This window comes from Bidens hawaiensis, unplaced genomic scaffold (genome assembly GCF_021521415.1).
Source record: "Bidens hawaiensis isolate Kalapana, Puna unplaced genomic scaffold, B.hawaiensis_p1.1 tig00001032_1, whole genome shotgun sequence".
Lineage (NCBI taxonomy): Eukaryota > Viridiplantae > Streptophyta > Magnoliopsida > Asterales > Asteraceae > Bidens > Bidens hawaiensis.
In genome coordinates this window covers 4,610,694-4,633,096 of record NW_027491060.1, presented here as the reverse complement: position 1 = coordinate 4,633,096, position 22,403 = coordinate 4,610,694, and the positions used below count along the sequence as shown (strand labels likewise).

The 22,403-nt window shown below is 39.0% G+C and overlaps 1 pseudogene; it reads right to left on the bottom strand.

Moving 5' to 3' along the window:
- Positions 1 to 107: 107 nt before the first annotated feature.
- On the bottom strand, positions 108 to 2,356 carry LOC143554030 (pectinesterase-like; annotated as a pseudogene).
- Positions 2,357 to 22,403: the final 20,047 nt, after the last annotated feature.

Sequence of the window (22,403 nt, the reverse complement as noted above, 5' to 3'; positions counted from 1 at the left end):
AAATGAGACATTCCAAACAAATGAAGCTCAATGGCACATTGGCACTTTTCAGAAAAAATTATTACGTACTATCACAAGGTCATGATGCTATAGCATCAATCAACATTAGCATTATAAACCAAGCGAGAAAGGGAAACCTGTAGATTGCAACCAACTACCTCCGTCAATGAAGCTTCCAGGAGTAAAACTCTCAGCCTCCGCGGTACTAGTAATCACACCCCACCCTTTCCATGTCACCCTTTTCGACGTGTCAGTCCCAGGCCCTGTATTCTGATACTCTCGGTAATACGTGTCAAGTGCAAATTCCCCATCCCACGGGTACCATCCCGCAGGGTCGATCACATCACTAATAGATGATTGCATCACCACTGTTCTCGAATACTCCTTCCATGGCCTTCCAAGATACGTTGGAAAATCGTCTTGAACAGGTTGTAAGTCAGAAGTTGCATTTATTCTACACTTTTGAATAACGATGCCCGTGTTTTGGTTAGGATCAGTTCGCCCTTGAGCTGTGACCATATTCTTTTGCTTGGGGTTCGGGCGACGAGCCTGGATGTCACACTCTTGTAAAACAACTTGTGCATCGCCAAAAATGAAGTCGACCGTGCCAACTACCATGCAGTCGTAGTAAAACTGGCGATTGGAGTGAACGTAAAGGGTGTCTTGGTAGGCTAGCATACCACATTTATAGAATGCTGAGAAATCAGATCCAACACGCAGCGTCACGGCTTGGTGCCTTGACGGCCCTGCTGTATTTTGAAATGTGATGTCCCGTGCCAAGAATCCATCACCCACCGCAGCTACATCGATCATGATCACATGTTCATACAGAACGATTGATACGCCATTAAGATTGCAACAGGCACAAACAAGTATAATGATTTGAACTTATATTTATCAAAGATAACAGTTAATAGTTTCTTCCATGATAATCATTTCTATATATATTAATAAGATTTAACCAATATTTGAAACTAAAATAAAATAATGATAGAGATCGTATAGTAATATTATACATATTGATTCACTCTGTGATTTACTTGATACATTATTAATCCATATTAATATAATAAATTTTTTATTGTCACGTTCAATCTTTGTATATGTAAATATTTGACAGGTACCTGGCATAAATAATAATATAATCTGTTGATCTTGGGCAAATAATACGTTGTGACATGTGATTTTTTTTTAAATTGAAGCACAAAGATTCCACACCTTGCAATAAGTTTGGTTTCTCGTAATCAAGGCAAGTGATCTAGTCAATTTAATTTGGTTACATTTAAAATGAAAATGGTCCTAAGCTAGAGGATTATGTTTTTATTTATATGTTTTTGCAAATGAACAAATTACTGACCTACGGTAGCTGAGTTGAAGGTATCGTTACCGCCTGCAACGCTCTCGTTTGCGGTAATAATCGTGTTCTTCCTTCCGTCCCCGATAAACATCAAGTTTGTTTTGCTGCTTGGAATATTAACATTCTCCCTATACACACCCGCCTTTATTTTTATCACATACCTTGTTCCACTTCTCGACGGTGCATCAGCCACAGCAGCCGCCACAGTCGTATAGTCTCCACTACCATCAGCCGCCACAGTCCCGTTTACCGTTTCTGTCCCCGACTGCAACAACTTCCTGTCTCCAGCAGACAACCACTCGAGCCACATCACTATATTCTCATCATCCTAACATTTTAATATTAACCTCCTCCTGGTCTACAATATCCGAGTCCGTCATGTTCTTAATCATAGCTAGTACATTGCTACACATCTTTCCTCCTTTGTCCTGTTTTTTAATAACTAACTTGCGTAACAGCCAGGAGGGTGTCTCGTGCGATAAGCCATCCAAACAAGTTTCCTTGTTGGTGATAGTGGTACTCATGAAGGTTTTAAGATTGTTAGCATGCTGGCGTATAGGTTTCTTGTTTGGATACTCCTTGAGGCCTTGGATCACCATGTCGATTCGTCTTATGGTTTCAGATCCTAGCTCTAGGCAGGTACCGAGAGCGATTTTGGTGCGTTTGGTGAGAGTAACATCGGTTGTGAGTATGTGGCTTATGGTTTGGAGATTGGTTTGGATGGTGTGTTTAGCTCTATTGATGGTGATTTGGATCAAGTCTTTTTTAGTTGAATTGGTGGAAAGTATGGTGGTGGAGAATGTGGTATAGCAAAGTTGTGGGTATAAGGTGGCAGAACATGTTGATTTGATTAAGGATGGTAGTGTGGTTCCATGGACCACGGAAGTTAGCACTAATGATGCTAAAAGGATTAAACGAAAGTTGAACATTGATCCGGCGACAATGAAGTTTGATTCAGGATTTGATAAATATAGTGTGGTGTTGGTAATTTATATATATGTGGCCAATTGGCCATGAAACTTCCACTACTTCTTATTTATTAAACTTGTGCCATATATGTTATTTCTTTATAATCGGTTTACCTAAAATCGTCGTGCTACTGATTTTAATCAATAAAAATAATCATGAGCATCTTCAATGGGTGATGTGGCACATGTTTGAATTTACAAACACTTCTTACAAACCACTCCTTCATTGGAGTAGTATCAAGTTCTTCCAAAAGTTTGTAAACACAAACAACAAACACTTGAGATGGGCCATATTCAAATTACTAATAAAAGAAGGTTAGGTAAAAATGCATAGTCTTCTAAAAATGAGAAGTCGTAGGAAGTGTATTAAACGGATTCCGATTGAACTCAAACTAGCAACAATAGAACCGTCTCGTCGAACTCTTCGATATTAGATTTTAAGTCTTCGTTTTTCGATTCCTAGCTTGTAAATTTTAGGTTTTTTTTTTTCAGATCATTGTCTCTTTTTATTAATCATTGTGTTTTTTGTTTATTTTCGCCAATGTGTTTTTCTTTCTCGACATTATGTCTTTTTTCTTCAATACGTGTTAACTCATTGTTGTGTTATATTATGCTATGCATTATATTATATTTTTACAATCTATTTTTTCGTTGTACCCTTTGTAGATGTAACATCACGTAAATATCGGGCCAAAAATGTCAATTTTCAAAGTCAAGGGACCAATTCTGCCAATTTCTAAACTTCAGGGGCCAAAATTAAAAATTCTGATTTCTTGACCCATCGCGCTACGCGACAGGTCAAGAAAGACACCCATCGCGTACCGCGATGGGTTGTCTGACAGATATTGACACGTGTGCCACGTGGCACACGGTGGCAACGTCTGCCGCCACGTGGCAACACGTCCGCCACGTGTCGCCACGTGGCAGGTCTAGGGTATAACTGGGCAGGACTACGTCGCGGTACGCGACGGGCCAGCCAGGGAACCCATCGCGTACCGCGATGGGACCCAATTTCAGCCCTATAAATAGCAGCTACGGGTTCATGCCATTCTTACACCAAATCTCTCATACCACTATCTCTCTAACCTCTCTCTACACATTGGGAAACGTGCCATTAATCCACCTCGTTAAACGTACCCCGTTACCTCGTTTTCCGTGCCCATTACCTCGATATACGTACCACCTACCGACGACGTTCCAAGTAAGGAGGAAGTGCTGCCCCGACGTCCCGAAGTTTACCTCGAAGTACGTGCCGAGAAGTGTTGGCATCTCGAAAAGCGTGCCAAGTGAGGAGCAAGAGTTTACAAGAAAGGAGTGTTGATTGAGCGGCGTCGAAGTGCTGCCCAAGTGTGAAGAGTATTTTTTTACGCCAATCAAGGTAGGCATAATGCCCGACCAAAATAATAATAAAATATTATAAAGGCTTAATACCCCGAGTCAATATTATTCTCGATAAACAAAGAAATGAATAACAAAGAAAATAAAGAAAGAAAAATAATATATATATATATGAGTATATATATATATGTATAAATATTCCTTGTTATAAATATATTATTTAAGTATAATGAGTATACTTAGATAATAAAGAAAAGAATACGTTTCTTAAAGAAGAAGAAACGTCGGGTTTTTATAAATAAACTAAAGGTTTTTAAAGATTACTTTTTAACTAAAGGTTTTAAAGTAAAAAGAAATATTGAACTAAAGGTTCATCGAGATAAATAAGACTAAAGGTCTTAAGCCGGATCATGTATCCGACTAATGAAAGTTATACTCGTACTATAGGTGCGAGATAGCGAGAAAGACTCAACGGACGGTGTTTGAAGCCGATCCCATTTGAAAGGTGAATACGCCCCACTTTTACAAACTTGTTTTTAAACAAACAAACGTGTTATGTGTAAAACTTTACATGAGCCTACGTGTCTCTAAAACCATTGTAAATAAGAGTATAAACCTAGCCCTCAGGCTGTGGTATACGTTTGTCTGGATCCTTACATATGTGGTATGCGGTGGGCACATCGCACCACGCCTGGTCACGACCTCTAGCCACGATGGGCCGGACCAAAGTATGTCCGAGTGAGAATGACCTTGTGTATATTTATGGTACCTAAGTACGTCGAAACGCTGCGGTGTTTTGCTGAGGTGACCTAGTGTAGAGACTCGAGTTTATGATGATTGTTTAACTTGATTATTCCTAAGCCAAGATGGGCCGAGACTTACGTGGTCTCGAGGGGTAGTTAAGTATAGAAAATATTTTTAGCGTCAGCATATTCACCAGCATTCGTTGCTGACGTATTTTATAACATTTTGCAGGTAATCAAAAATAGAGCTTGAAAGACGAAGAAGCTCAAGAATCCGATGGCTCGGATAATTTTGTGTAAATATTAAAATATGGTGGTTTTGTAAACTTATAAACAAGTAAAATTAATCAAGACTATCGTCTCGTCTTTTGTATTGTAAATATTTATAAATATGATCCTTATGTTTTTATAAAGTCTTCCGCATTAACTCGCAACTCTGATTTATTTACAAATATGGTACCAACTATTGATCATACTCCTAGGCCTAGAATGGGGGTGTGACAGTAGATAACATAACTCAAAGAGAGCATATAGATTAAATAAAGGAAAAAGTAGGTGATGAGGTGACAATTTGAAACAAAAACAGGTAATAACCATCGGAGGAGCAATAAAGGCTTTTGTTGCTTGATTTAAAATCTGATGATGTAGCATACCAAGTTGACGGTTTGAAACAAAATCAGGTGTTTGACACTGATGATTCTCTCATATACACTTAAATTACCAAAATAGCCAAAAGGTGGCAAGTCGCTAGCTTGTACTCTAACAATGAGATTAAAATATAGAAAATTGAGTCGAAAGTTTCATCTTTTGATCTTAAAAGGTATATCCAAAGTGCCCTAAAGAAGTCATCCACAATTGTGAGAAAGTATCTGAAGAAACACTAATCGACCCCGGGCAGATTACGGATAATCTGGGGGTTAAATAGATGTTTCCTACGAGGGTTAGTTCCGGCAAAGATGGTTGTTCTGATGACCTGCAAAACAGACACCGTGAGCTCGTCACTGAGAAGGGGGGGGGTACCTCCTTGTGACCACCCTCCGGCGTGAGAATCAGACTAGATTGCCCTTGAATATAAGTGTATATTAAGAGAAATAGCTAGAGAGAAGATATGATATTAAGATATGATACCGTTCCAAGGTGTTGGAGTATTTATAGCCGAAGGTAGGTTTCCAAGCAGGTACAGCCGGCTGAATAGTATTCTTGTTCTACCAACTGTGGGCTACGCACGTGCCATGCTGATGGTTGGTGGGTAGGCAGCGGCTGATAGTGACCAGGCCGGCTGTGTACTATTCCTTTTCCACCAACTGCAGGCTATGGACGTGCCCCGACAGGGGTTGGTGAGTAGGCAGCGGCTAATAGTGACTTTAAGTACTAGAGCGTGCTGCCCGTCGTACTGTTGTCAGTGAGCTGTCGCAGCTTTGGTCAGATATTTTGTCCATACCTTGGCAGGTACAGTACGGACTGGCTCATTTGGGCGGGAGTGTTCCCGGCTTTGGGCGGGAGTGTTCCCGGCTTGCTCATTCCTTCTTCAGGTGACATTACTGAATTATTTGAGAGTTAGTGCCTTGTGCGTGTAGCCTTGTTGTGCGGGTAGCCTTCCCTGATGGCTAGTATCCGTAGCTGCGGGAACAGGCGGAATATGTCACCATTGGGAGGCTTTTCCTGCGGGAACAGCTTGCGTACTGCGCGTAAGGACGTCGCGTCTCTGATCATGGTTGGTCCTGCGGATCCAGTTGGTCTTTGCGAGTTCAACTGCGCAGACGTCTCTCTTCGAGGTGAGTCTTGCGGGTCCAACCGCGCAGACGTCCCTGTCCAATGTGAGTCTTGCGGGTCCAACTGGGCTCTGCTGGGACCTACCTCTTCAGTATCTAACCCATCTTGATTAGTCACCTTAAATAGCCTTATAAATATATGTGTATTAAGTCCCCTAATCCACTGGATTTACGGTTGCCAGATGAGAATGACAATCTAGTTTGTTAAGCCATAACATATCTCACAAGGGTTAGATGACTGGATTGATTGGTGACCAAGTCTATTGTGCTGCAACTCAGCAAAATTAAGATTTGAGATAACATTATTATGCACACTTATTGGTTGATCGTCTCCACTAACAGAACTAAACACATAAAGACCACATATTTCTTTACTAGTCATCACAAGTTTCTGATGTAACAAATCCTACATTGTGATTCAATAAATAAAGTGTACATTTTATTTTGTTTAGCCTTCTATTTACATAGATAAGATTAATAATAAAATTAAGGTATAACAAGTATATATTTTAAAACAATGTCATTATTAACCTATAGATTCCTAATCTTCATAATTTTTGTTTTGGTACCATTAGGATGTCCCACGGACAACATTAGATCAAAAACATCCAAACAGTTGAACATGTTAACGTAAGCATATATATGTTGGTTATCTCCATAGTTAACAATCCAACTATTGGATTGTAGTAATTCTCTACGGACAGAGAAAATTGAATTCCAACTCACTGGATTAAACCACTTACCTGACATGTTAGTTGAAGAATCCAATAGTATTTTTGTGAGATATAAGTCGTAATTCTACCAACTTGCTCAGGAGTAAATGGTTGAGATATAGACTTGGTAATGTCCTTTCGGCATTCCTAGTTAGAGGAGGCATTAGAAACACTTTGGTTTCTAAAAACATTTGGTTTCTAGCTTATAGTTAGGTGGCTAACCAATTAGCTCAAAGGACTTGTGCACTTAGGAATTTGCTTAGTTTGTTTCCTTTTGTTGTCAACAAACTGATACGAACCCGTTCGGATCCAAGGGAGCTGAAGGGTTCAAGGAAGATGAAGAGCTAAAGGAAGTCGAATGGTCTAAGTAACCGCTTCCATAATTACTACAATTAGGTCTATATAAGTGTTCATGCTTTAGTTTATGGATATGCATGTTTTATATATTAAAAATATTGGGGTTTGTTAACCTTGTATTTTGAGAATTGTCATCTCGAATCGACTAAATCGGAGACCTAATCCTTCTCGAATTGGATTAACCTATCAATCTCATATTATAATTTCCGGGTTCTGTCATTTGGTTCCATTGCCGGGAAACAAGATGGTGCAGTCCCGGTATAACCAGAAGGAAGGTAGCGATGGTAGTAGTATAACATCTTATCAAATCGCCGCTCAATTGGCAGCCATCGCCACTAAGCTCGATGCCATAGTCTTTCAATTGAAGGGTGATGTTGCAGAAATCAAATCTGTGATGTTTGGAACACCACTCCTGTGCGATAATCAAGATCCAGTGAACAAAGAAACCCTTGACAACAGCGCTATCGTTGACGAAGATTGATCTGAGCATGATTTTGGTGTTCAGTTGAAGATTGAAGATTGGGAAAAAGCTCAAGATCCCGGGAAATTGTTGCATACCAATTTGGAATCTCAAGAAATACCAGATTTGGTTGGAGAGGAAGTCTCAGACGATAGCCCTGGTGATGACAGAAATCTATCTAAGCTGACTATAAGAGGTGGTATTCTATTGAAGATCAGAGAAGATTTGGAAACAAACCAAAATCAGATAAAAACTCAGGCCTACCTAAAACATCATGAACTTATTTTTGATGTTGGAGATGTGGTCCTTCAACAAATTCAGCCCTATAGATGTCTTGAAAAACTGTCATCCAGATTTCTCGGTCCTAATCACATCATTCCAAAGATCGACCAGTCTTGGATTCACCAGGTTTTTCGTGTAGCCATGTTGAAACACGCATGGGTTCGAGTCCCAACAACATTTATAAGTTCCTCCCCACCGATTATCAAAGATTGGGAAACCGATCTTCAACTTCATACAGTTCTAAACAGTTGCGGGGTCCAGAAAGTCGGTAAAACTACAACTGAATGGCTAATCGCTTGGTTATCAAATCTAAATGGAGGTGACAATAATACTCATGTTCTATGAGGCAGGTCTATGAAACGTGTGCGGCTACAAATTGAATGGATGATCGCTTGGCACAGCTATTATTGAATTTCCGACTTGAGGACAAGTCGATTTTCCGAGTCGAAAGTATTGATACGAACCCGTTCGGATCCAAGGGAGCTGAAGGGTTCAAGGAAGATGAAGAGCTAAAGGAAGTCGAATAGTCTAAGTAACCGCTTCCATAATTACTACAATTAGGTCTATATAAGTGTTCATGTTTTAGTTTATGGATATGCATGTTTATATATTAAAAATATTGGGGTTTGTTAACCTTGTATTTGGAGAATTGCCATCTCGAATCGTCTAAATCGGAGACCTAATCCTTCTCGAATTGGATTAACCTATCAATCTCATATTATAATTTCCGGGTTCTATCACAAACTTAGCATTGAAGGCAACAGGTTGGTCTTTGGAAGAAGCTACCACACCTTTGTGAGATTCTTTACTAGAGATAGTGGCAAAGATATCCTTAATGGAAGGAAAAAGATCTTTGGTCAATAGACTAGTCCTGATAGGTTGATAGATGTCATCAAGCCCCATTAGAAATTGCATGAGTTAAATCCTATCATTAAACTCATTGATCTAATCTAATGGGGGGCACACCAAAAACATTTAGCAAGCTTCATGAGAATTCAATTTGTAATAATCATCAGATATGGATATGGGATAACCATTTTGAGTAATAGAGTTGACTTGTTTATGTAAGTTATATACAATAAAACCATCTATTTTAAAATAAGCTTCACTTAATTCACTCCAAATATTAGAATAGTAGATAAAATTTGACTAGCATACAACTCTTCACATACAGAATTCAATATCCAGGATGGGACAACACATAATTACACCTATCCCATTGGTTCTTTGACACAACATTTGTTACACAGATCTAATAGATTTACCATTTATAAAGCCAGTTTTGTATTTTACATTTAAAACCAACTCCATAGAGCTAGCCCAAACATATAATTCTCTGTTCCTTTCAACTTAATAGTGACAATAACAATATTAATATTGTATCACTAGGATGCAAGAACAGAGAATCACAAAATTCTAAGCTGCTTATTTGAGTTTGACTTTTAAGTAGGTTATTAATAATATCCTCATGATTAGACCCCGCATTATTAGATCCATCATTGCCGTGAATATATAGAACCAAACATGATGCCAAGCAAGAAGTAAACAGGTAAAAATACAAACAAACAAGAGACACAACACGTAATATGCAACACATAAACCAGTGGTCAATCACCGGTAACAACTCGAGTCAAGAAACCAACTTTAAGATCGTAGTTATACCTTAATATGTGTGTGAAATTAAAGGACATGAAGCATGCATTCTAAACACAGGGTGAATATGGGTATCAACATGTTTGAATCCTAAATAGGTTCTTTTGTCCTAATTCGAGTTGAAGCGACGTGGGGGAATCCTAGGGATGTACGTGGTGGTCCAACAGTTGAATCCGAAACTGGTTTTCGCTGTTTTTCTTTCATGAATTTCATTAATTTTCATAGTTTTAGTTATTACTGAAATCACATTTCGGTAGCTACAAGGCATAAAAGTAATTGTTAAGTAGTACTACAAACATTTTACTATCAACGAGGGATGATTGCGCTGTAAATTCGGTGATGTGGGTTTTAGACGCGAATTCGTTGATTATCCCTTATCAGAAGTATGGCTGTGGGTATGCCTTTACCAAAATACCAAGGCATAGCGGGAACCACATGTACGATTTGGTTTGGTTTTACTTACCTTCCTAAAGATTTGGTGTCACTTGAATTACTTTAATCAACAATTAGAATCATCAAATGTTGTATCTACACGTAACTATGAGGAAGTTTTCCATTTTAAAACATCCAAAAATGAATGTTGGCCTAATCAACAAACCCCAGATATATAGCCATACGAAACAATCGACATAAATAATTAATGCATTTGAAATTAACTAACCTAGAAATATACACACAAAAATGATACATTACATTGCTTTAATTTAATATATACTCATGGTTAATTAACTAATTAATAACTAATAAGATGCAAGAAACTGTTGTGAAACTAGCCTAATAGCAAAAGAGTAAGAGATGAACATGTAGAGAGAAAGAGATTTCATTAATAAGATGTATACAATACAATGAGATACAATAGAATATTATATAGGGATGAGAAAACTTGGAGAATAAGCCAAATCTATTTTAGGTGTCATAATAACTATTATTCATAACACTCCCCCTTGGTTATCAACTTCATACGCTTCGGGATGCTGTCTCATTAAAAACCTTGCTAGAAAAACCCATTAGGACAAAACCATAGCTAAGGGAAAAAGAGTGCAGCGTGTATTGTCTCCCCCTGATTTATATATCAATTAAAATAGTAAGTAAAAATCTTATGTGAAAGCTTCGTAACTTTTGTACTCAATCATTTGTGTCTTGGTCCCATGACATGCGAATCTTGAAGTTGAACAATGTTGCATGATCTTCACGTGAAAACTTCTATCACCTCATCTCGTAAACATATACAATTGTATTCATGATCCTGTTGTGTTTCTCTGTATCTACAAGACTAACCAAACTTGTTTTGGTGGATTAGTAAGATATAAACTCAATTATTTCATACATGTAATATATGTATTAACTCATTCTGATGTCTCCTAGCTGGACAGATGCCGATAAATATAAATAAAAGATATAAAAATCATGTATAGTTAGCATCACATATTAATGTGTATATGCATTAAATTATGATACTTTTGAACCAATAATGTTTCATATTATGATAGGAAATGATATAGAGTGCATTGTTGGACATCCTTTAACATACTCAAAGAATGAATCTTGTCTTTGGTAAATTGTCTCAACAATTTTAGATGGACTTTGATAGATTGATACACATATACTCAAACTGCAGGTCGAGCAATAATCACATCGTGTCAAGGTATTTCAAAAATTCTTCTTTTAAAAGTTCTGCAGTTTCTCTCGATGATGTATACATCATCACTGTAAACTGTGATTATATGAACCTTTAAGAGTAAAATTTTGATAAAAGTATGGCTAATGACATCCAACTTATCTCCCTCCTTATCAAAATATCTCTTGATTTGTGTCAAACTCAATTCGTATAATTTATTCCATACGTAATAAGCATAAATCCATGCATTCACCAATCCATCATGGACTTCTTTTTATGACAAATATGCATACGCATTCACTTTTCAAGGATTTTTGTTGCATAATTTTCTCATTAACACATCATTTTGTATCACATATCAAAAATCCATATTGTATGATTTATTTGTTTATTGAGATATTGTACTCATCACGTACATTCTCTTCTATGTATATGCTTGTTGATGCAAATAATCAATTACTTTTCAAGTATTCAATTACCTTAGGAAACTCTTCAGGAGTTCCATTTATGTTCGACATATTCAATAATCGTAAAGTATTCAAATATGACTCTATACACAACAATCATTGTGTTCTCGAGAACTTACTTTACATGATTTGATAATTCAAATCTTTCATAGATTTTCTTATGAACTTTCAGTATCAACTGAATAACAATATTTATTAGACGCATATAAATTCTCTCATTATATTACCAGACTGTTTAGTTATCGGAAAGTCATTGCTTCCACCATTGGAGAATGTGTCTCATCATAATTAATAATGGGTCTTGCATCAATTTTGCCTTATATCACTTGATGAATTTTCATAACTCATATACAATACCCGTTTGTATCTAACACATTTTACAACTTTAGTTGTACGGACTGTTGGTCCAAAACTTTCCGTTATTTAGAGAATTCAACTCTGCCCTGTTTGCGTCTTTCCGCTTTGGCCAATCATTTTTTATAAGCATATTTAAAATCTTGATCCTCATCATCATTTCAAGCGCTAATTATATATATAAGAATAGTGACGTCGACTTTATTTCGCTTCCATATATCTTTTTAGACATGATACAATATAATTTATTGAGAGCTCTTTGTTTTCAGGTACCTGAGGTTTTTCAAGAACCATCATGTCTAATCTCTTTCAAGAGACCTTTTACTGCACCTCGACTTAACCATCTTTATTACTTGCTCCAATTTTCGAGGAAATTTTACATTTGGAACCGATCAATCTACCACGCTACAAGTGTGCATTAGACTTATTAGCAATATGCGTTTGTCCTTCTGGGACATTTATTAATTGGAGCATTAGCAGTTCGTATAGGTGTCTTAGCTAGACATTCTCTTTTGGTCAGTGAATCGTCCGGTAATTCATTCGTTAATCTTTATTCATGAATTATCCTTTGAACTTTTAGTTTATATAATTTAGTTTGAGGATCAATGATAACTCATTCCAACTGCTTTATATCTCCCCCTAATGTTGAGAATGTTGATTCACTAAAGTGAAAACTAATGAGCCATAAACAAATATCTCATTAGTGGCTCTAAGTATATAATCATAAATAATATTTAATACCGACATAAATTCCCAACTTCCTTTGTGACCTCATCTTTGTGTTTTATGGTGGATTAATTTAAGTATATAACACAGACGAAATATTAGATGAGAATTGCTTGGTTACTGACCAAAAACCAATTATAATGGGGAGGAAGTATTATAACTTGTTGGCTTGATGTGAATTAGTTTCTAAGACATGTAAAATCATATGTACTCAAATTCAAACATGAACCTTTGTTCTTGTGATATTGTATTTGCAACAAATTATAGACGTTGGGTAATCGTCTTTAACAAAACAATTTATGTAAGAACATAATACGTTATGAAGTTCAACACTTATTCCAATGATCATTATTAACTTGGGAATCAAATTATAACCGAATGTAAATACATCAATATGGAATAATATGCTTGCTATCTTATTAGATAAGCCATAGATCATGCAAACTTCAAGTTGCGATCTTGATAACCATTTAGACAATGCATCGATTTTGAAAACACTAAATGGTATCATGTTAGGATATGTGTATCATTTTCTCAATTCCATAACATCTAGGATTCACACCCTCATTCAGTTGGTAAATAAATGATTTCCCTAGAGAGCTATATTACATGTATAATTATTATGAAGAATCTTTTGGTTCCTTAACAAATTTCACATCATTGACTCGGTGTGGTCTAACCGGCCGTGCCATTAGATAATCATGATCCATAAACTTCAAGTTTATGATCGTATATGTATTATGCTTCTTTAATGAAAGACTATGACTATGAGATAACATTGTATTATCGTTTCAAGTGATCATGTTATTTCACTTTGTTATTTCTACAAATTTCATCTCATATAGGATCAATAACTTTGCCACTTGTAGTGGTCGATCTCATTATTATCATGACCATAATTATAAATGGCCGATCCATGTCCATGGTCGCATCGATCTATACAAAATCACATTCACTTCAGGGAATGGTATTTATTCATAATTAAGTTTCTCGAACACTGATACTAAATCACCTCAAATGTTTCATACGATTTAATGATATGCTACTTCAGGAGCATATATGAGGTTTGACAAATGAAAAATAGTCTTATCCGGTTTTTTCTCATAATTAATCTTCTCTTTATATAATAAGTATTGAGAAGTAATTACATGAACGGATAATATAAGATTGATCATGTTAATATTGTATAACATTCAATAATGAGATTTATGAAGAATGCCACTTCATATGTAAACAAGTGGATCTTTTACTATAATCCAAATATGATTATAATACTTCATGATAGTGGTAGTAAATGCAACTTTATTTTTTCGATGCTCATTTAATAAAGTATAACATCTTGAAAACAACATATATCAAAAGGACAAATTATGCAATACAAGAAATTATGATTATAATATGCACTATAATTTCACCAAACAAAACGAGTAATAATAAAGCTCTATGCAATAACATTATAGTTAATAATACGATAATCATACAAAAGAATTCTATAACAAAATAAGTGTAAGTATTTATTAAATCAACAATAATTAGCAATCAAAACAATAACATATATTACAAAGATACATATGTCAATACCAAGTGATCACCACTGCGTTAATTGAGTCATATGTTTATTTTAGTAAAATTCAGCGCCATAAATAATGTTACTAATGAATCATACACATACTTGAAAATAAACTAAGTTTACTCAAGAAATATCATATTTATGGAATATATATACATAACATAAACTTTGAGTTTACTTAAATAAAAGATGTACCATCGTCTAAAGTTACTACGGATTTGTATAAACCTCATATTTATACCAAAATAATATCCCACTAATTTGTAACAAACAAGTTATTGAGTTACATTATAAAATATATTATAAATTAAATCATGTGCATATATGTTCATATTTCTAAACAAAAAAATATATGTTTGGTTGATACTTGTGTGCCAAGAAAAAGTAGACTTATACATATCATTACAATTGAACTTTATTCCTGAAAATTTTCCAAAGCTTTTACGATTCTTATATTCTTATTAAACCGAATTATAAATTTTCACATATGGATAGCCGTGGCAATTATATATTTCACATTTATTACTTCTATGGTTAATACAATTCGTATATTTACTCAAATTTATATGGTTGAAAATTCAATGAGAACATACTATCTCTTTCGACTAATTATAGAAAACCAACCTATTTTATATTTTGAAAAGGGTATGGACATGAAGGCATACTACAACACAAGCACCCAACCCAATATACTATTACTCACATAATTAATTAAATTAAACTTTAGAATAAGTAAAAATCATCACCATCAAATATTTAAGTAACCCACTACCAATCAAATAGGAGATTTTAAATATTTTTTCTTAAAAAACATTTCTTTTCTTTTTAAGAAAGTCATTTAACATTATAATTTTTATATCAAACGTTACTTAAGTTATTTGTGCTTTTCTTTTGGCAAAAGAAAATTGTATTTCTAGTATAAGATCTAGAAATAATTTCAAAATATATTAAGAATCTAGTTTGTAATAATAAATCTTGATGTAAAGTTAATTTGCAAATATATATTTTACCTCACATATTATCGAATCATATACAATTCATATATCATATTAATAAAGTTATGATATAAACACATATACAAATATCAAGGTAGATAAAAAAAACCAAATATAAAATCAATTAAGTTACAATATTCATATGGTGGATTCAAAGCCAAAAACAACACTGGTTCAAAATGTATATTAAGAATACTAAGCTTTCAAACTTATAATTTTCATCAAAAAATTTATTAAGATGATTATCCACTGTTAATAGCCTAGGCGATTACCATTATACAGATTACAAATTAGAACTATTTTGATTGTTACTTAAACTGTAGGGGTATGGTACTAAACCCGGCTTACGACCTTAATTTATTATGTTTGGCTTATTTTCTTTTATGGACTAATACAATATTATTGGGCTGAGGGGGTTTTGTGGAGGTAACCCTAACTGGGCTAGGCCCATTAGGGTACCATGATGGTGGCCATGAGGCTCCCTATATAAGGAGGTCTCCACCTCCTTATTAAAGGTTGTTGTTCTCAATAAGAGCCATCACCATAACCATTTTTGTGTCTGTAACCAAGAGATCCTCGAGATTTCTTAGCAGTCACCTCCACACCCCCAAAAAGCCATTGCAGATCTCAAGCTACCGGAGAAGAAGATCGAGTCGTAGTTCGTTCATCTCGAAGACCGGGGAACATCGTCATGGATCAGGTCAGATTCATTTCATGTTTCTACATTGGCGCCATCCGTGGGACGGCAACGAGCTACCCTTCGATTTTCGTCTCGGTTCTCAGATCTGTTCATCCAAGAAAAATCCAGATCTGGAAGTTTACAGAAAAATGCTTCAAGATTTGTTCTATTAAAGCTCAAAAAGATCCATAGATCTAAAAGATGCTTCCAAATCTGTGCAAAAATGAAGCTGAAAAAGATTTGTAGATCCAAAAAAGAAACTACCTGATTTGGACGGTCAAGCCTCCGGATCTATGATGGTTTTAAATTCTCTCCACTCCGAGCTTCAGATTTATCTAGATCTGGTTTACAGATCTAGATCTAGGTTATAGATCTAGCGAACAAGACTCCCGACGCCGTGCATGCGCGCCCGCGAGTCATCACTCCGCCGCCATGCATGCGATCCCGCGGAAACCAACATGTGGGTTGGAAGACGACTCCATGCCTTTGGCGCAGAAGACTCCACCGCTATGCATGCGCGTCCGCAAAAACCCACCATGCGGGTCGGAAGACAACTCCATGCCTTTGGTTTTGCGCAGAAGACTTCACCGCCATGCATGCGCGCCCGCGAGTCACCACTCCGCCGCCATGCAAGGGCACTGCGGAGGATCAAGATTCTGCTACCATGCATACGCGCCACCGGAGATCAAGTCTCCGCTTCCATGCATGCGCAGTGCCGAAGATCAAGACTTCGCCACCATGCATGTGCGCCCATGAGTCACCACTCCGCCGCCATGCATGCGCACTGCCGAGGATCAAGATTCCGCAGCCATGCATGCGTGCAGTCGCGGATCAACACTCCACCGCCCGTGGAAGGTTTCGTCACCATGCATCTGCGCGTCGCGGCTGATGCACCACCATGCATGCGTGCAGCCGCGGATCAACACTCCACCACCTATAAAAGATTCCAACGCCATGCATGTGCATTCAACTCTTCGCCGTGCATGCGCACTCAACTCTCCGCCATGCATGCGCGCTCAAATTTCAGCCGCTTTGCATGCGCGCCCGCGGATCAACACTCCGCCGCCATGCATGTGTCACATCGGAGGAACACTCCTCGCCATGCATGCGTCACATCGGAGGAACACTCCTCGCCATGCATGCGTCACATCGGAGGAACACTCCTCACCATGCATGCGCCACCTCGGAGGAAGCCGCATTGGAGGAACACTCCGACGCCTTGCATGCGCAACCCCGCGGATCAACAACCGGCCATCATGCATGCGCGCCGCCTCGGATGATGTATTCCGCCGCTATGAACAGGCGCCCTGCGAAACAACTCCCGCCATGCATGCGCGCTCAACTCCCGCCATGCATGCGCGCCCAACCCCAAAAAGACATTCTTAATCGCGGAGAAGGTGACAAGAAGGAAGGCGGCGGAGAGCCTAACAGACCTTTACCAAGAATATGGACTCCCCTCACCAAACTAATATGCGTTCTATTACCTTTTGCATACATGTTTCACACTTCCCTTTATTAATTTTGAGTAATATGACAACATGGTATTGACATCAAACTAAAAATAAAACGAAGTAAAACATACATGCGCGAGCCCCAAGCTCAGACGCGTTGACGAGTTTTAACTCTAAAACGTCAGGGCCTTAGCCCAATAATATGAGCCTTAGCTCAAATTACTCATAGCATCCATCCTACGTATTGCGCAGCTGGACCATAAAAATACCCAAGCACAACTAAGGCAAAACACTTGCCAAAGCATAGTTGTTAAGGTCTCAGGTCGGGGCCGTGCATGGGATTATAATGGATATAGGCAGAGTAACACATACTGACACGTAAAGGCTAAAAAACTCATTCATAATTCCCTATAATAAATGCACGATAACGTCGCGCAAAAGATGAATAATGAAATGCCAAGGCACGTGTCAGCATATTCAGAATATCGCAAAATAACTTGAAATATGACAACTGTTAAGGATTAAGTAAAAATAATTTCCTTACAACCTTGTTCAAGTTTCAATGTGTAAGCATACCTTATATTCAGCAAGCACACGCATGCGCCACCGCGGTTCGATACACCGCCACCACGCATGCGCCACCGCGGTTCGATACACCGCCACCACGCATGCGCAACCGCGGTTCGATACACCACCACCACGCATGCGCCACCGCGGTTCGATACACCGCCATCACGCATGCACCACCGCGGTTCGATACACCGCCATCACGCATGCGCCACCGCGGTTCGATACACCGCCACCACGCATGCGCCACCGCGGTTCGATACACCGCCACCACGCATGCGCCACCGCGGTTCGATACACCGCCATCACGCATGCGCCACCGCGATTCAATACATCGCCACCACGCATGCGCCACCACGGTTCAGTACATCGCCACCACGCATGCGCCACCGTGGTTCAATACATTTTCACCATACATGTGCACTGTCGCGGATTAACCTTCCGTCAACATTCATACGCGCCACGACAAGTGAACCTCGCCACCGCGTAATGTCATTGCGCCACCACGCGTACACGCCACCGCGGATAACCATCTGGCCGTCATGGTGCATGCCACCATGCATGAGTTCCACCGCCATGAAGCAGCAGCGCGCCATCACGCATGCGGGCTGGCGCCGAGCACACGAAGGTCTGACACATAACGTCTCCATCTCTGATGCATGTTGTAACACCCCGACCAAAGGCGGATTATACATCGGGGCGCCACATATTGTTTCATTACTCGTGACACTATTGGGTGTCAATATTTAATAAATACATTTATTCGCGCACGCGCAACGTAAACACAAGATATAAATAAACCAACATAAATCAATATATTATAAATCATAATATTCGAACATCAATAACTTGTCTTGATACATTTTAATCTAGGTCCAAAAGTAAAAACGTCCTATGTGTCCACAAGCTCCAAAACAGCTACTGCAAACCTGAACATGTGTTAAAATAAACGTCAAACACTTGCGTGTTGGTGAGAAATCAAGTTTAATACAATACATAGATAACAATAAAATCTGCGCGCAACATGTGTATGTCTGGTTTTCAACAAGGGTGTAATCTGATCGGGACCAACTCTAAGATTCATAAGACTGCCAGTGCTCACAATTGAGCTCACAAACAAGACAAACTGTGCATGTGTAAACAAAAGAGAAAATCATAAACGATAGTTCTCCCGTGTTCATCTAATGGTACCATGAAAACTGCGGAATAGACCGACAAGACGGTTAATGATCCACACATACAAATAAACAGCCAAGTCTACGTCCTCAACACATGGGATACTGCGCGACTAAAGTTCATAAACAAGTTTAAGACTCTAAGTTTGTATGAACACATGAACATCCCAAAACATTAAAAATAAAAAGGGATTAGGTACGAGATTACTCACATGATAAACGATGCGGTGTAAGATAAAGCAAGAACCAACTTTAAACAAGCACAAGTTAACCTATAAATAAGATTATTGTTTTAATGATTTGTTTCAAGTCTTGATTATAAGTTAGCATAATTAATAAGTAAATTATTATATATAATATATATTACCGGAAAAGCAGGGCAGAACAGGGAGGAAGACGGAGGCAGAGAGGAAGACGGCAGAGAGAGCAAGGAGCAAGAGAGCAGGAGAGATTAAGTGTTTGTGTGTGATGTGTTATGAAAATATTATTATTATTTATAGGAAAACCCTAGGAGACATAATCCCTAGAAAAGGGGAAAAGATCTTAAAAAGCAAAAGATTCCAAAAGCAAAAGATATGGAAAGATATGGCAGCTGCAGAGGCAAGATAAAGCTGTCAGGGAACAGTAAAAAAAGCATGGGCGGGTAGATAAAGGTACAGGTCAAGCATGGCAAAAGCAGATCTCAAAAGATTATGTCAGTCACTTTATCTGTCAACCAATGGGGTTGGTGCGCATGCTGCGCCGAAAGTAACTTTTCAGACATAAAGCAGATTAGGTCAACAGCTCAAAAGATAAGACAACTCAAAAGCAACGGCTAGCTTAAACAGAAGAAAACTCAAAGGGTTTGACGCGAGAAGGCTGACACAGAAGGTCAAGAGAGCGCGAGCGCGAAGGCAGACAGAACTAACCTTAACGCGTCGCGGAAAGAACTACCATTTCTAAGCGCGCCGCGGGAAGAGTCACATTTCTTAGCGCGCCGCGGGAGGAACTAAAATTCCTAGCGCGCCGCGGGAAGAACTATAATTCTTCGCGCGTCGAGGGATGAACTACGATTCTTAGCGCGCTGCGAGAAGAACTACAAATCCTTAGCGCGTCGCGGGAAGAACTTCCGTCCTTCGCGCACTGCGAGAAGAATTACAATTCTTAACGCGCTGCAAGAAGAGTTCGTCTCGCGTATCGCTGAAACAGGTGGTCTTCACGCAGGATTCCTTGTAAGGGAGTCTGGCGCGTGGAGCTGCGCAGACAACCTTAGGCGGGAAGGAACAAAGGACAAGCAAAGAGTTAGAAGAAAAAGAGGGAAACAAGGCGTAAGGGCGGGACGGCGACAAGAGGGAAAAGAAGGCGGAAAGAGAGAAGGAGAGGGACGGGACGGCGGAAAGAAAGAGAGAGAAAGGGGCGGGAAGGAAAAGTATATTATTATTATTAAAAGTAAAATATAAGTATAAATAAATATTAAATCATAAAAGAAAGAGTTCGGGTCAGAGAAACGGGTACCTGGGTCGGGTCGGATCGGGGCAGATGTCACAGTCTCCCCTACTTTAAGAAATTTCGTCCCGAAATTTATCTCGAAGTAGGTTGCGCAGAGAACAGGTGCGGGTACTTGATCTTCATTTGATCTTCCCTTTCCCATGTAAACTCGGCTCCGCGCTTGGACTCCCAACGAACTTTCACGATAGGGATACGACTGCGCTTGGTTTGCTTTACCTCGCGATCCATAATCTCAACAGGCTTCTCAACGAAATGCATAGTTTCATCAACTTGAACTTTATCAAGTGGAACGTGAAGGTTCTCGTCGGCTAAACACTTCTTGAGATTGGATACATGGAACGTTGGATGCACATTACTGAGCGCGGGCGGCAGGTCAAGTCTGTAGGCAACTTTTCCCACACGCGCGAGAATCTTGAATGGACCAACATAACGAGGAGCAAGCTTACCTTTCTTCCCAAAGCGGACAACACCCTTCCAGGGCGACACTTTGAGGAGAACAAGATCACTAACTTGAAATTCGAGAGGCTTTCGCCTACGATCTGCGTAACTCTTCTGTCGGCTTCTGGCAGTCAGCAGATGATCACGGATCTTGGCGATTTTATCGGTTCTCTTGAACAAGTTCGGGTCCTGTGAATTGAGTTTCACCCACTTCGCTCCAACAGATCGGGGAGCGGCACTTACGACCGTAAAGTGCTTCAAATGGGGCCATACCGATACTGGAATGATAGCTGTTATTATAAGAGAACTCAATCAAAGGCAGGTGTGAATCCCAATTACCTCCAAAATCAAGAACACAAGATCGGAGCATATCCTCAAGAGTTTGAATAGTTCGCTCAGACTGACCGTCAGTCTGAGGATGATATGCCGTACTCATGTCCAAGCGAGTTCCTAGCGCAGATTGGAGAGATTTCCAAAAGCGAGATATAAAACGGCCATCGCGATCGGATATGATGCTCAAAGGAGTACCATGGCGGCAGACAATTTCCTTGACATAAAGCTGCGCGAGTTGCTCAACACGGTAGTTTTCACGAATGGGCAGGAAGTGAGCAGACTTAGTCAATCGATCCACTATTACCCAAATGCTATCATGTTTGCTTGCTGTCAAAGGTAACTTGGTAATAAAGTCCATCGCTACACATTCCCATTTCCACATAGGAATTTCTGGTTGTTCGAGCAAACCAGATGGGCGTTGGTGTTCAGCTTTCACTTTAGAACAAGTCAGACATTTAGCTACGAACACAGCAATATCCTTCTTCATACCGGGCCACCAATAAGTAATGCGCAAATCCTTGTACATCTTATCAGCGCCAGGATGAATAGAATACCGAGATTTGTGCGCTTCACTCAGGATATCAGCGCGAAGATTCTCATCAAAGGGAATCCAGATGCGATTGAGATAGCAGAGAATTCCACTCAGATTAGGGACAAAATGTGCTTCCGCGCCACACGCTAACTCGGCGCGAAGGTTACCATTACTGATGGATGCGCGTTGCGCGTCACGAATGCGCGATTCTAGGTTGCTTTGAATCGGCGCGAAGTGAAGCTGGGTGCGCGGCAAGATACAGTTAAGTTGGCAGGGTTTTCGGCTGAGCGCATCGGCTACCACATTAGCCTTACCAGGATGATACCGGATCTCACAATCGTAATCGCTGATGAGTTCGTTCCATCGG